Genomic DNA, 7,924 nt, shown 5'->3' with positions numbered 1-7,924 from the left:
TGTCCTACCATTTTTTCTTTTCCACGTTGGCTGGATTTGTTCATCTCAATTCCTTGTACACCTTATTATGCGTTAGTAGGTTCCACACTTCTAGTCTTATTTGTTTTGATTGGCACCAAATTGTTCCCAATTTCCTTTTACTTCCCACAAATCTACATTCTTTGAATGATCTTGTTCCTTCTTGAAACAGTCTTGTTTGTCTTTGGAATGACTATACCACATAAAAGCAACAACAAAATCTCTAGAATGATCAATTTACTATCTACAACGCTTGGAATGGTCTTGGAACAATCTTATTTATCTACTTTTTTCTATTTGGAACATCTAGTCACTTGTGATGGAATGCCCATGCCATCCATCTCAGAACTTTAAGTTGACACATTTTTAAATATGAGCCACCATTATTTAATAGTTTCGATGTGAGGTCATTATGAGTTGTTCTTTTAGTAAACATTAAAGAAAAAAAATCTAAATTCATTACATTGTATAACCTAAGATTTCCTTTATATAGTGCAATCCAAAGTACAATTTTGCTCTAACTAAAATTTTTCATACCAGCTTGATGGAACGCCAATTCCACACTTCCAATCTTGCTCGTTATGCTTTGAACAAGCTCGTTCCCCTTTCTTTTTTGCTTCTCGCAAATCGACATACCTGGAACTACTTCATCCCTTCTTGGAACGACCTCAATGCTTCTAGAATTGGCAACGACAAAATCTCTTGAATGATCGTTTTGCTATCTACAATGCATGGAACAACTATTCAATGCTTCAAATGATCCTATTCTTCCATTTTGTCACCAAGAATGCCCATTCACCTATGATAGAACACCCGTTCTATCCATCTTGGAACATAGGGTGATGCAGTTTCAAATATGAACCACTATTATTTAATGGTTTGGATGTGAGTTCTATTCGGATTTTAAGTTTTTATATATCTTGAATTAAAAATAAAAAATATGATGGGAATGAACTTTTATTAATTTAAACTATATTTGCATGCGGTGCTTGCACTTGCCTAGTCAGGTGCCACTTTCCTTTTAATGGTAAAAGAATAGGATGCATGAAGTGGAAATTCTACTGGAGAAAACAAGTTTTAAGCTTTATACATACATCATCTTAAATCATGAACATTAAATTTTGTCACCATTGGATTTGGTTAAAAAGAAGACAATCAATAGCTCACCAACCAAGTTATTGCAATGGAAATTGCAGAGCTGGAAGAAGGGAGAGTGATGAGAGAAGTTTCAAAAGATGAAATTAGAACCAAAAGAGAGATGATTGTTGACGAATTTAGGCCATATATTTATTGTATTTTCTGTAATTTTTGCTGGGCAGGTTACAGCTTAGTCTCCAAAATATCTCTAAATTATGGAATGAGCCAATATGTGCTTGCAGTCTATGGACAAATTGTTGGCATTTTTACTCTTGCCATTTTGGCCCTTCTATTTGAAAGGTTCTAGTTTCTTTAATGATTTCTTCTTTATATATTAATAATTATCTGTTGGATTATTGTGTGGACTTTTTAGTTCATTTGTTCTTATTAACTATATATTATTTGTGCTTTGCAGAAATAATAAGAGCAAAATCAATTTACCAATCCTGAGAGATATCTTCTTTCTGGGTCTTTTGGGGTAATCTTTAAACATATATAAGGATTCATTTGATTGCTCTATGGCTTGCAATTACGATATTATTGTTGATAAATTGATTTGTTAGATCAAATATTATTATTTTGTTAGGGGAGATATATATATATATATATATATATATATATATATATATATATATATATATATATATATATATATATATATACACACACATAATTAAACATGTTTGGGGGTTGTGTCTAGCCTAATTCAGCTTGACCCATCATGCCCACAGGCCATCTAGGCTTGTAGATTGTTATGGCCTTTAGTAGGCCGACTTGCATGTTTTGCGAGTTGGTCTGTCATGTTCTATAGTTTTCTTTTTTCAAAATTTTTAAATATTATTTTTTCAGATTGTGTTGGACTGGCTCGTGAGCATTATCCTAAGGTTTAGGTTATTTTTCTATTTATTGTTTTTTTTATTTTGAATTATACTCTTCTAGATATTAGAAATAAAGGTCTCGATTTGATAGTTCATGTTCTTACATTAGAAATTTCAATACCTCGTACCATTTGATATTTTTTTTGGTCTTTGGTTGAGCTTTCAGACTTTACTAATAATGAACTTTTATTTAATGAGTCAATTAAATTTGTTAGTCAAACTATCTAAACTTTAATTTTTGCATGCATGTATACAGAACTGGGATTGCAAGAACTTTCTTCTTTTTAGGACTTGAAGACACTTCACCTGCTTTGGCAGGCGCCATGTCAAATTTACTACCATCCATCACTTTTGTCTTAGCTATTCTATGCAGGTATAAAATAATATGATTAAACAGGTATATAAATTACATGAGTCATTTTTATTATAGATGTAACGTTGAAGTTACAAAAGTACATGCAGTTTTTAATTTGTTATATATGTATTCAGGATGGAGAAGCTAGAGATTTACAGGCTTAGCACTCAGGCAAAAGTTTTGGGCAGCCTTATTGCCTTTGGTGGTGCGGCAATGCTAACTCTTTACAAGGGAATTGTGGTGGTTTCATTTCATAAACATATTTCCCTTCATTTTGAGAATAAAAAACATATTTCACATGGAGATAATTGGATTAAGGGCTCTATTTTCCTTTTAATTGCGTACTCTGCAATGGCAGCATTCTACATCTTACAGGTAATTTATTTTATAATTTGATGACAGAATTGTCTTCTTATTCCATGATACTAATTAATATTTGACTAGTATCGATGTTGTTTATGGAAATATACAGACTACAACTATAAAGAAGTATCCAGCACCAATAACTCTTACATTATACATAACCTTATCTGGTGGAGTATTTGCAATAATCATTGCTGCAATTCAAGTTCATGAACCTCATTCTTGGAGATTGGGTTGGAACATCACTCTTCTTGGTCCTGTTTTTAATGTAAGCCTCTTGCACTTCTCCGGTGAACTAATTTGAATTATATATCTTTGTCATTGGTTTCTAACCACATCTCTTCTTTCTTCTCCTTCTTCAATTTTCAGCTCACCACATCTCTTAACACTCCCCAACCCCTTTTCTTCTTCATCTTTTATCTTCAATCACAAAACGATGGTCAAATGAAACCCAAGTCATGAAACTGTTACCATATATCCTTCTCCAATTCAAGAACTTTCTCATTCTCCTTCATGTTTATCACCTCTAATAACTTGATTGCTATGTGATTAAATTGTTTAATAGATTATTTATTTAGGTCAAAAAATTTTTGAATATGGTGGTAGTTTCCTTGTGGGTTACAACCATGGTGTTGTCAATAGAAGTAGGGGTGGCGGATGTGTTATTAACAATGGCAAGGGTGGCACTCATGTTATCAACAATGGTGGTAGTTGGTTTTTTTAATGTGATGGTGGTTCGGTTGTGGATTACATTTGTGGTGTCGTCAATGGAAGCAAGGTTAGTGTGTTGTTTTCAACAGTGGCACAACATTGTGGTTGTGCTATTGACAATGATGGTAGGTGATTGTGTTGAATGTGATAGTGGTTTATTTATGCACTGTGGCAGTTGTGCTATCGATTGAAGTTTGAAGTGGTGGTTTTGACAATGGTGGCAAGGGTTATTGATAGTGTTGTCAATGATGGTGGCAAGTTGGTGTTGTCAATGGAAGGAAAGGTGGTGGTAGTGGTTATTTGAATAATAAGGTTTTTTTTTAATGGATTATGGTGGTCATATTGTTGATGAAAGCAAAGGTAGTGGCAGTATTATCGATGATGTAGACAAGTGGTTGCTTAAATGGTAAAGTAGTATATTTGTGGATTGTGATAGTGGTATTTTGTTAACAGAAGTAGGGGTGGTGGTGGCAGTGATGTTGATGGTGTCAGGGTGTTGTCAAAAATGGTAGGAGGTGATTGATTGAATGGTGAGGTAATTTGTTTGTGGATTATGATAGTGGTATTATGGTACGGGTGGTAATGATGTTATCAATGATGGTGTGTAGATAGTTGTTTGAATTGAGAGGTAGTTTTTTTTTTTTTTGGGGGGATTATTATAGCAATGGTGTTATCCATGGAAGTTGGTGATGGTGGTGGTGACATCGATGGCGACAGAGAGTAGTGGTATCGTTATATGACAATGGTGGCAAATGACAGTTTGAATGGTAAGGCGGTTTGTCTGGGGATTGTGGCAATGGTTTTATCAATTGAAGCAGGGGTGGTGGTGGCATCGATGGCAACAGAGAGTAGTGGTATCATTATATGACGATGGTGGCAAATGACAGTTTGAATGGTGAGGCGGTTTGTCTGGGGATTGTGGCAATGGTTTTATCAATTGAAGCAGGGGTGGTGGTGGCATCGATGGCGACAGAGAGTAGTGGTATCGTTATATGACGATGGTGGCAAATGACAGTTTGAATGGTGAGGCGGTTTGTCTGGGGATTGTGGCAATGGTTTTATCAATTGAAGCAGGGGTGGTGGTGGCATCGATGGCGACAGAGAGTAGTGGTATCGTTATATGACGATGGTGGCAAGTGACAGTTTGAATGGTGAGGCGGTTTGTCTGGGGATTGTGGCAATGGTTTTATCAATTGAAACAGGGGTGGTTGTAGTGTTATTATCAGCAGTGGCAAAGAGTGGTGGTGATGTTGTTGGCGATGGTGGCATGTTATTTGAATGGTGAAGTAGTTTGTTTGTTGATTGTGACAATGGTATTGTCAATAGAAATAGGTAACAGTAGTAGTGTTGTCAATAGTGATAAGAGGTGGTGATAATATTGTCGATGATGGTGGTAGATGGTTGTTTAAAAGAAAAGGTGATTTGCTTCTTGATTATGACATTTGTATTTTCACTGGAAACAAGGGTGGTAGTGGTGGTTATGATAGCAAAGGTGTTAGTGGTCTGGTCAACTATACTGGCAAGTGGTTGTTGAATGGCAACGGTTGTAGAAGAAATAGTAGAACAAATTTCAGTTATTATAATCTAAAATCAATGAGGAGAGTGTGATTTGGGAAATAACCAAAGGATAAGTTCGAGTATTTTACCATTATTATAAATGCATTTTGTCCTTTTCTTTTTTTTACCTTAATATTTAATATAATTTATTGATATAATCCTGCAAAAGGTAAGAACTTATTATTTTTTAATTTTAAAAGTGAAAACTTGTTATTCAATAGTGTTCGTGAAAGAAACAATCATTCTATCTTTCCATTAATATAAACACTTAATATATATTTTCTCACATACAGAATATATAAATGTGTGTGTTTGTGAGAGAGAGAACAATTATCCTATAAAGTTAATATTTGATTTATAATATTTTCCTTTTTTTCAAAACAAAAACTAGAAGTGAATTCTTTGTTTTTTCTTATTCATATACAGTCTCAATATCAATTGTTTTTAAAGGTCTTAATATAAAAGAAAATCAATTCAACCTCATAATCAAATTATAGTAATTACAAATAATATCAAATTCAATAATTTTCTCTTCTATAATTAACCAGAGAAGATTCTGTCATTAGCATGTGCCCTAATATCATAATACTATGATTATTATTTTATTTTTCAGGGAATAATGATAATAGGAATAACATTTTATGTTCAAACATTGGTGGTGAGAAGAAGAGGTCCAGTCTTTATGACAGCATTTAGACCTTTATCAACAATAATCTCAGCTTCATGGGACTTCTAATTTTAGGAGATGCCCTGCACTTGGGGGGGTATGTTTAATTATATTATATATATGCTTTAATTTTTTCATTAGTTTCTTGGGTTAATTGTTAATTCTGATTGTTATATTTCTTTATCAGTCTATCATTTTTTATTTACAATCAACTAATTAATTTAATTTGGATTGTTTCAGAATTCTGGGAGCAACATTGGTAGTTGTTGGTCTATATGCAACTCTTTGGGGAAAGGAGAAAGAGAAAGATAGGAATTAACAAAATTAAAATAATATTCCTTCTAATGGGAATCTTTTTATGTGATTAATACTATATATACATATTTAATTTATTAAAGAAATTATGTGTCATTATTTGATTAAGTATTTTTTTATCATTAATTCAAAATTATTCAATCATATAATTATACATTAACTATGTGCTCAAAAGTATTGTATTTATAATTGTTTTTTTGGCTAAAAGGTTTATTCCCACTCAAAGATTGTTGCATTCTCAAATTGGTATCCGTTCATTATTAAAAATCCAAACTCGCACCCGTAAGTAGTTAAAATTAATAGAACCAGTAAAGTTTTAAAGGTATTATCATTATTTAATAAGCAATATATTAAAAATAATAAAATTTTCTCATTTCCCCCCTTTGGTTTAGAAAACTAACAATATTTCCTAAGATTAAAATTTGAAAACTTACATTTCTCTTGCAGTGTTTCTGACGCTTGTCTCTGACGTTGACTAAAGACATGTCTTTGTGAAAGACGAAGACATCATCTTTGTCAGAGATGAAGACACATCGTCAACATTTGTATCTTCATCTTTGATGAAGTCACGCCACTGATTGACATTAGAGATAAGCACTAGAAACATAGCCAGAGAAGGAGACGTCATCAAGACGGATAGAGAGTGTCAAAGAAGCCATTGTTCATCAAAAAATTACTTTGAAATTTTGAAACCGTAAAAGGGGAAAATGTAAGTTTTCAAAGTTTAATCATGAAGAAAAATTGTTAGTTTTCTAAACTAAGGGGGGGAAAATGAAAAATTTTATTATTTTTAATATATTATTAGTTAAATGATAATTTTATCCCTAAAACTTAACTGGTTCTACTAATTTTAACTATTTATGGGTGAGAGTTTAGGTTTTTAATAGTTAACGGATACCAATTTGGGAATGCATCAATCTTTGGGTGCGAATAAGTCCTTTGGCCTTTTTTTTTTTTTGTAAAGAACTTTTATAATTTTATTCTTATTTACAATTGTATTCCTTATGACCTAAAATTTTACATGAAAACAAATAGGAAAGCAATTCACATTATCTCAACAACCTTAATGTCACATAATATTAATGACACATCACGTATTCAATAACCAATAAAATTCCATTTCAACAACAAACACCCAATTGCCTTGTTGAATATAGATGAAGTCGTCGAAAAACTACCTATCTAGTAACTATAATTTGAGCAAAGTAATGAGCTCAATTCACAAACCTAACAACATTTATTCTTCTAAACAACAATGATTCAACCAAGAATCTTCATTATATAAAATTATCTCAACATATTATATGGTTTTGTGATCCCTATTAATTATATCATACATGACAACAAAAATATATAAAACCAAAAAATTTGACCACAAAATCTCTATCAGCATGATTTATGGGTGATATACATATAATAAAGATGATATAATAGACCAAAACTACATTTGGAGGCTCATTCAAGCTAAGGTCCACCCCAAATTTTTCTCAAATTCTTTCACACTTCCCTACAATGTAGTAGGCCTCTACTTGTCCAACAAAGGTAACTACAATCAAACAAATGCATGAAAAGGTGTTTTACAACTCACCACATCTGATACACCAAACATAACAATGTATCAAAATAGACATATCAAACCTTGATGGATATGGTTTGACCTATGATGAGTTTTACATATCTACCCATGTTGTTCAAGGATAATGTATTAGAAACTATGGCCTATATGCTAAATTGATTGTTGTCCAAATCAATGGAAATTGACATTAAATATGCTAGACTCTAAATTTGATAAGTGTGTCTTTTTGCTGTGTCTTAAGAAGATTAAAATATACTAATTCTTCTGTTTGAAAGAGCACAAAGTCTTTGTTGCTTATTTTGAGTCTTCTTAGTGAGAGAAATTATTCTTAAGAGGACTAGTGGGAG

At 32.5% G+C, this 7,924-nt stretch overlaps 1 pseudogene; it reads left to right on the top strand.

Moving 5' to 3' along the window:
• Positions 1-1,201: 1,201 nt before the first annotated feature.
• On the top strand, positions 1,202-6,005 carry LOC123226716 (annotated as a pseudogene).
• Positions 6,006-7,924: the final 1,919 nt, after the last annotated feature.

This window comes from Mangifera indica, chromosome 10 (genome assembly GCF_011075055.1).
Source record: "Mangifera indica cultivar Alphonso chromosome 10, CATAS_Mindica_2.1, whole genome shotgun sequence".
In the NCBI taxonomy this organism is placed as follows: domain Eukaryota; kingdom Viridiplantae; phylum Streptophyta; class Magnoliopsida; order Sapindales; family Anacardiaceae; genus Mangifera; species Mangifera indica.
Note: the sequence above shows the minus strand (reverse complement) of the source record. Positions and strands in the feature narration are given on the sequence as shown.